General features: G+C 40.3%; 1 protein-coding gene across 1 annotated transcript in view; it reads right to left on the minus strand.

Annotated features, from left to right (window-relative positions):
- srbd1 (S1 RNA binding domain 1) overlaps positions 1-7,500 on the minus strand; it is a 59,647-nt gene that overhangs the window by 17,634 nt on the left and 34,513 nt on the right. The gene's annotated exons all lie outside the window — the stretch shown is intronic.

Genomic DNA, 7,500 nt, shown 5'->3' on the forward strand with positions numbered 1-7,500 from the left:
AATCTTGATCCTATAAGGAGCAGAGAGGACAGTTAATTCAAACGAAGAAAAGGAAAGGAGAGTGGAGCGGAGCTGAGTGAATAAAATAAACTTAACCAAAAGAAAGAAATTCTATGAGGCCTAGCAGACGTCACCAGACAAACAGAAGCCCTGGGCTGCGAGAGCCAAAAACCAAGGAGTTCAGCTGTAGACTGATGCCTCAGCAACTACTCAAGGATTAGCCGACTAAACTAAACTAGACTACTGTTGGGCTATGTCTGTCTGTCTGTCTGTCTGTCTGTCTGTCTGTGTCTGTGTGTGTGTGAAGACGACAGACTAGCATTGGTTGTCCTGTAACATGATCAAGCTCTGAACAAACACTGTCTTGTAAACAGATAACAACAACAATGCCAGCTAGCAAACACCCTTCTCTGTCAGCAACAACAGGACAGCAGGACAGATGAGGACAGAGAGGGGAGAGTGAGACAGACTGCGGTATGTTGGGGTGAAGGAACACATGGGACTCCTAGGTTTTGCTTGGCCATTTATGAGACATTCACTAAGTTGAACTAAGTTTTCACCTAAGTCACTGCACAGGTTCAGTACTAGCCTATACTAACAAACAATCCTTTATTATGAACGACATAATTCATAATTTAAACTACTAGTATTTTCTTACTACCTGAAAGACCTGAAGACATGAGATTACTATGTACTACTAGGATACTATGCGTTCTTTAAAACGTACAGCATACACAGCGACAAGTTGTGTTTACAACATCAAAAACATAAACAAGTGTGCAATCAGACGAGAATAGCATGTCATTTAACATTTCATAACACTGTAAAGGTTATGATCTTTATTGTTGCATTTAATGAGCTCAGGTTTAATTTGTACTTGTCCTGTTAGCAATAACTTCCTTTGAAAGTTTAATGAATTACTGTAATATCAACAACAACACAGTTTTAAACTAGCCTACAATAAGCAGGGTAATAAACACTGTAATTCAGCAGAGAGGGGAAGACAGATAAAGACAGCTAGAGATGAGGTTGTACTGGAGAGACAGCACAGCACCCCTGGTGACTCCTCATGTGACCTGCAGTCTAATTCTTAGTGAGAACGCAGGGGCTCTACAGCTAGAGGCATTTTGGAGACAAAAAAAGTTTCCACTGAAAGTTTTATATTTTCGGTGAGAAGAGAAAGCGGAGATAGTCAGAGAGGAGAGAAAGAGGAAATCACCTGTAATGACACACCCGAGAAGAATGTTTTCACATGAGAAAGGTGGGAAGTGCAAGGCAGTGTAGGTTTTAACCTGCATAAACCCCAATGAATGTGTTCTCACATTCTTATTGAAACCTTATAGAGGTGGGAGCAGCACAAGACGATCTAAAGGTATACTTCAAACACACGAGGTGCAAGTGCACCACAGTACATAATTAAGCTTAATAAGGGATGGAAAAAAAAAACTCAACAGAAACCTAAATTAACTTTAATAAGTAATCATGAAGTAATGGGGGGGGGGGAAAACACAAAATTGTGGTCACGCAGGCAACAAACACTAGACCAACTGACAGTTGTGTGTGTGTGTGTGTGTGTGTGTGTTTTTTTTAAGCAAATCCAGACAAAAACATTTTATTCTAAATGACTAGTATTTTTAATGTTGACCAGGGCAACACTTAAGTTTAAACAGGTAGTTGGTTTAAAATTCCCTTCCCTGTGTTCAATTGTGCATATACTTAATGGTTAGCAGAGTTAATATGTGTTTATGTCTGTATGTACAGTATGTGTATACAGTTTTAAAGCACCCATATTATGCTCATTTTCAGGTTCATAATTGTATTTTAAGGTTGTACCAGAATAGGTTTACATGGTTTAATTTTCAAAAAAACACCATATTTTTGTTGTACTGCACAGCTCTCTCTCTCACTGCTGCAGCTCCTCTTTTCATCTGCTCTCTGTTTTAGCTACAGAGTGAGACCTCTTTTCTTCTTCTGTACTATCTTTGATTGCACTCGCACATGCAGTAGCTCAGATGTAGGTCATGTCAGCTAGCTAGCTCCATAGACGGTAAAAGAAAGGCTGTTTCTCCAACTTCGGTCAGTTACAAGGCAGGATTAGCTGGGAGACTTCTAAATGAGGGCGCACATGTAAGTAGTTCTTTTGTAGATTATGGTGAACTTGTGTGTGTTGTAGCAGTGCTTTGCTATTGAGAACGAAGTAGCATGCGAGCTAATGGTTGCGGTTAGCCAGCTCGTTTCGGCTTGTGACATCACAAGCCGAACAGCTCACCCGGAGACTGAAGGCAGGACACATTCAGAAACTGTATCTCACTCAAAACAGCATGGATGGAATTTTTTCAAAGTTTGTATGTGTGTGGAAGCACCAGAGACACAGAAGAACACCCCAAATCCCAGAAAAAGTGTTTTTTTTTCATAATATGGGCACTTTAAAGTTATTTTCTGTGAAGCACTGTATTTTCCATGAAATGTGCTGTACTGTATAAATACGTTTTAAGTTGTACTTGCTTGTGTTGCTTGCTAATGATTTGCAAAAACAATACTTAGAGTAATGCAATCTTAAATTGAAACTTAATCTAACACTGAAAACTTCATATTTAAAATATGATTTATTAGAGCTAATCTCAGTGAGCTGCGCAGTAACTCAAGTTTCTTCATCTTTTATTTTTCGCATGATGAAACAATGCAAAACTTAGCTATTTATCATAAATTGACATTGACATGTATGGTGAAAAATTTGGCCTTTCATAGTTCACTTCAAGAACAACCCTGGGAAAAAAAAAAAAAATCTGACTTCAAAATTTCCCTCAGCCAACCACAACCTAAGCCCGAGGCTAGATTTTAAATTGATATTGGCTGGCCTGGTCACAAACAGTACAATGCTATTATTTTGCTAACTGTACAATGTACAGAAGCCCATAGCCCTGTGATACAGATAAGTAAAAATAGCTATCTGGTCTACAAGATAAGGCACAATTTAGCTAGTCACTGACTCGTCCTACAAAATCAAAATTTGCTTTCATGCATGCAAATGCAAACCCCAATTCCAATGAAGTTGGGACATTGTGTAAAACAAATAAAAACAGAATACAATGATTTGTAAATCCTTTTCAACCTATTCAATTGAATACACTACGAAGACAAGATATTTAAAGTTCAAACTGATAAACTTTGTTTTTTGTAAATATTGACTCATTTTCAATTTGATGCCTGCAACATGTTCCAAAAAAGCTGGGACAGGGGCATGTTTACCACTGTGTTACATCACCTTTTCTTTTAACAACACTCAAACGTTTGGGAACTGAAGCCACTTATTGTTGAAGCTTTGTAGGTGGAATTCTTTCCCATTCTTGCTTGATGTACGACTTCAGTTGCTTAACAGTCCGGGGTCTCCGTTGTCGTATTGTGCGCTTCATAATGTGCCACACATTTTCAATGGGAGACAGGTAGGCCAGTCTAGTACCTGCATTCTTTTACTATGAAGCCACGCTGTTGTAACACGTGCAGAATGTGGCTTAGCATTGTCTTGCTGAAATTAGCAGGGACGTCCCTGAAAAAGACTTTGCTTGGATGGCAGCATATGTTGCTACAAGTTAGCCATGCCTTGGGCATTAACACACCCCCATACCATAGCAGATGCTGGCTTTTGAACTTTGCGCTGATAACAATCTGGATGGTCCTTTTCCTCTTTGGCCCGGAGGACATGATGTCCATGATTTCCAAAAACAGTGTGAAATGTGGACTCTTCAGACCACAGTACACTTTCCACTTTGCGTCACTCCATCTCAGATGAGCTCGGGCCCAGAGAAGCCGGCGGCGTTTCTGGGTGTTGTTGATATATGGCTTTAGCTTTGCATAGTAGAGTTTTAACTTGCACTTGTAGATGTAGCAACGAACTGTGTTAACGGACAATGGTTTTCTGAAGTGTTTCTGAGCCCACATGGTAATATCCTTTACATAATGATGTCAGTTTTTAATGCTGTGCCGCTTGAGGGATCAAAGGTCACAATGTTGGACTTCGGCCTTGCCGCTTAAGTGCAGAGATTTCTCCAGATTCTCTGGCTCTTTTGATGATATTATAGTGTAGATGATGAAATCCCTAAATTCCTTGCAATTGTACGTTGAGAACATTGTTCTTAAACTGTACTATTTGCTCACACAGTTGTTCACAAAGTGGTGAACCTCGCCCCATCCTTGCTTGTTCCTTTAATACCCAATCATGACCAATTAACCTGTTCACCTGTGGAATGTTCCAAACAGGTGTTTGAACAGAAAAGCTCAGATGACCATGAAATTCCAATTAAGAAGAAAACCAGGATACTCAGACAAAGCAACGGGTATGGATTTAGAGAGTGTGTCTCTGGAACCAGCAGCAGTGATTTGAAATGCCAGAGTTGGATGGAAGAGAATAACGGTTACAGAAACAAGCAAGTTCTGCTCTATTAAACATACATACACACAACCCAGTATATGTGTGTCCGTCATGCCATCCAGAGGCCCTCATGGTGCTCTGCTCAGTTTACAGGGGCACTAACTGCACCAATGGAGCATGTCTTCCTGTATCTTGACTGTCTGTCTCTTAATTCATGCATCTGTTTTTCCTCCCTTACTTTTGCTTTCATGAATCTCACCTAGAGGTAAAATGGCTAACGGGCATCAGAAATTACAAAATTCGGAATTATCTTAGCCATGACGAGCAGACCTAGTGTTAAGCATTTATTTTGTCCGTTTTAACATAAGCTCTATCCACCTTCTCTTAAATTACAGCTTCCTCTCTGATGTCTTATGTTACTTTTCTCCTACTACCTTTTCCATCTCTGTGGTCCTCTCTGACCATTTCGCTCTAAACTGGACTCTTAGTATCTAAATGAGGACTGCAGGATGGTGTGGGGGCACGAGGTGGTGAGACAGATGAGAGAGAGAAGGTCACAATAACAATACCAGTAGACTTAAAGCAACATTACGTAACTTTACGCGCTCCGTTCCCCATAGAGGTTGGAAGCGGAATTGTCCATTACATTATCCAATTCATTCAAACTACAGATCCGAGGCGACCCGATCTGGCAACTTTCACAATGTAATGTAATGGACAATTCCGCTTCCAACCTGTAGGGGGACCGAAGTAGGAAAAGTTACATTGCTTTAAGGAGATTTTCAGAAAACACTACCTTTATCAAATGTAACCCCAATCTTTACTAAGGACACAAGTACATGTTATTTCATCCACCCCGTGGATACGCTACCATTCATTTTTAAAACCACCTTCATTCCCCCTTCCTTGGTCCCAACGCCCAGACTCCTAAACCTCAAAATCATCCAGAGCCAATGGACTGGATCCCTATGTGTGAAGGTCATGTTTGGATTGGCCGGAAACCAGCTGAATCCAGCCAACCAACACGCAAGAACAAAGTGCTTCTGTCTGCACCTTGAGTACTTAAATGCTGTTGAGTTACCAAATGTCAATCAGAGAGAGATAGAGAGAAAGAGAGTGGTGAGAAACACAGAGCAGGCGAGAAAGACAGAAAACCAAAACAAGCTTATTTGTGAGTTATTTCACTGAGAAACTGAAAAACATAAATGGCATTTCTTTTATATATAAACATGAATGTGCTGACTGCAACATGAGGAATATATATCATCTAAATCCACAAATTATAAATATAAAGAACCAGCGAGTGAGCGTGCCAGAGAGGAAAAAGGGAGGCGAGGCAACTGCTGAAAGTTGAAGTGTTGACTGACAATGATGGCGGAGGTTTCGGACTTTCAGCAGACTGTAATACTGTTTATGAATGATGCCACTAACAGCTTGGCAACTGGAACCATGCTGGAGCCAGAATGGCTGCATGTACCAAGAGCCTCAGGGCAGTAAATGATGGAAGAATAACTGTAAGATGATTACAAACTGTAGGATCAAATGGCATTAGGGCTCCCTTCACTGCATTCAGCCTGGGACCGGAGAAACGTATTCTCCTGTCTTGCAAATTAGGCTTATTTTCATATTTATATACTTTTCATGTGGGGGCCCCCAGCCAATGAGAGTCCTTACCGTCGATTTAACAAGCAATCCTTTTGATGTAAGTTGCTGTTGGATTGACGAGAGCACGTTTATTTTTAAAACTCATTCATTCTTAAACTCAAAGACAATTTGAATATGGTAATTTTCTTTGCCAAGCATTGAAACATACAGTCATTCCATCAATGGACTATGTACAAGCCGTAAGTACAAACTAAAAAGGTGCCTGAGGTTATCTAAGGCCATGCGCTTCTTAACTGACAGCTTTTAGAAGGCCTCTGAGAACTCCCTCTTGAACATACTGCATAACATTCCCAGCATGTACTGTAGGCTTGGCTTAGAGTGTGTATGTAGGTGTGCATGTGTGTGCATGTGTGAATACGTGCATAGTTAAATGGTTAGATACCAGTCGTAAATCTGATGCTGAAAGTGATATGACAGCAAGGAGATGGTTTTATGTTTTTCCAACACCTTCATATTTCTCAACTTCCTGCAAAACAATCACACACACATTACCTGAGGGACTGCAAAACAGAGCATGAGAAAATTGAAACAGGAGAAGTTTCAAGACAGGCACAGGGAGTAGCTTTCCCAGTAGTGTAAGCTCATCAGCTGATTTCAGGTCATCATTATATGCACCCCAAAACACATTTTTATAATCTGATTGATCTCAATTTACACTTTATATTAGTTTTCTGATGTGTGTGTGTTTTACCCTTTAAAACACTGGTTTCCATATAACACATGTGACAACCTTGGTATTAGATGGCACTAATAAAAATATGTTTACTTACAGAGTTTACCACTGAAACACAAACAACTTCACTTAATGTAAACTGCACAGCACTAGAATATGTAGCCTGACATGACAACAGTTACTAAATGTTTTAAAGCACCCATATTATGCTCATTTTCAGGTTCATAATTGTATTTTAAGGTTGTACCAGAATAGGTTTACATGGTTTAATTTTCAAAAAACACCATATTTTTGTTGTACTGCACCACTCTCTCTCACTGCTGCAGATCCTCTTTTCAGCTGGTCTCTGTTTTAGCTACAGAGTGAGACCTCTTTTCTTCTTCTTCTTCACTATCTTTGATTGCACTCGCACATGCAGTAGCTCAGATGTAGGTCATGTCAGCTAGCTAGCTCCATAGACAGTAAAAGAAAGGCTGTTTCTACGACTTTGGTAAGTTACAAGGCAGGATTAGCTGGGAGACTTCTAAACAAGGGCGCAGATGTAATTAGTTATTTTGTAGATTATGGTGAACTTGTGTGTGTTGTAGCAGTGCTTTGCTATTGAGAACGAGGTAGCATGCTAGCGTTAGCGTTAGCATGCTAACGCTAACACTACGAGCTAACGTTTGCGGTTAGCCAGCTTGTTTCGGCACGGCTTGTGACGTCACAAGCCGTGCCGATTTTAAACAGCTCACCCAGAGACTGAAGGCAGGACACATTCAGAAACTGTATCTCACTCTAAACAACATGGATG

The sequence above is a fragment of the Sander vitreus genome, chromosome 17 (genome assembly GCF_031162955.1).
Source record: "Sander vitreus isolate 19-12246 chromosome 17, sanVit1, whole genome shotgun sequence".
Lineage (NCBI taxonomy): Eukaryota > Metazoa > Chordata > Actinopteri > Perciformes > Percidae > Sander > Sander vitreus.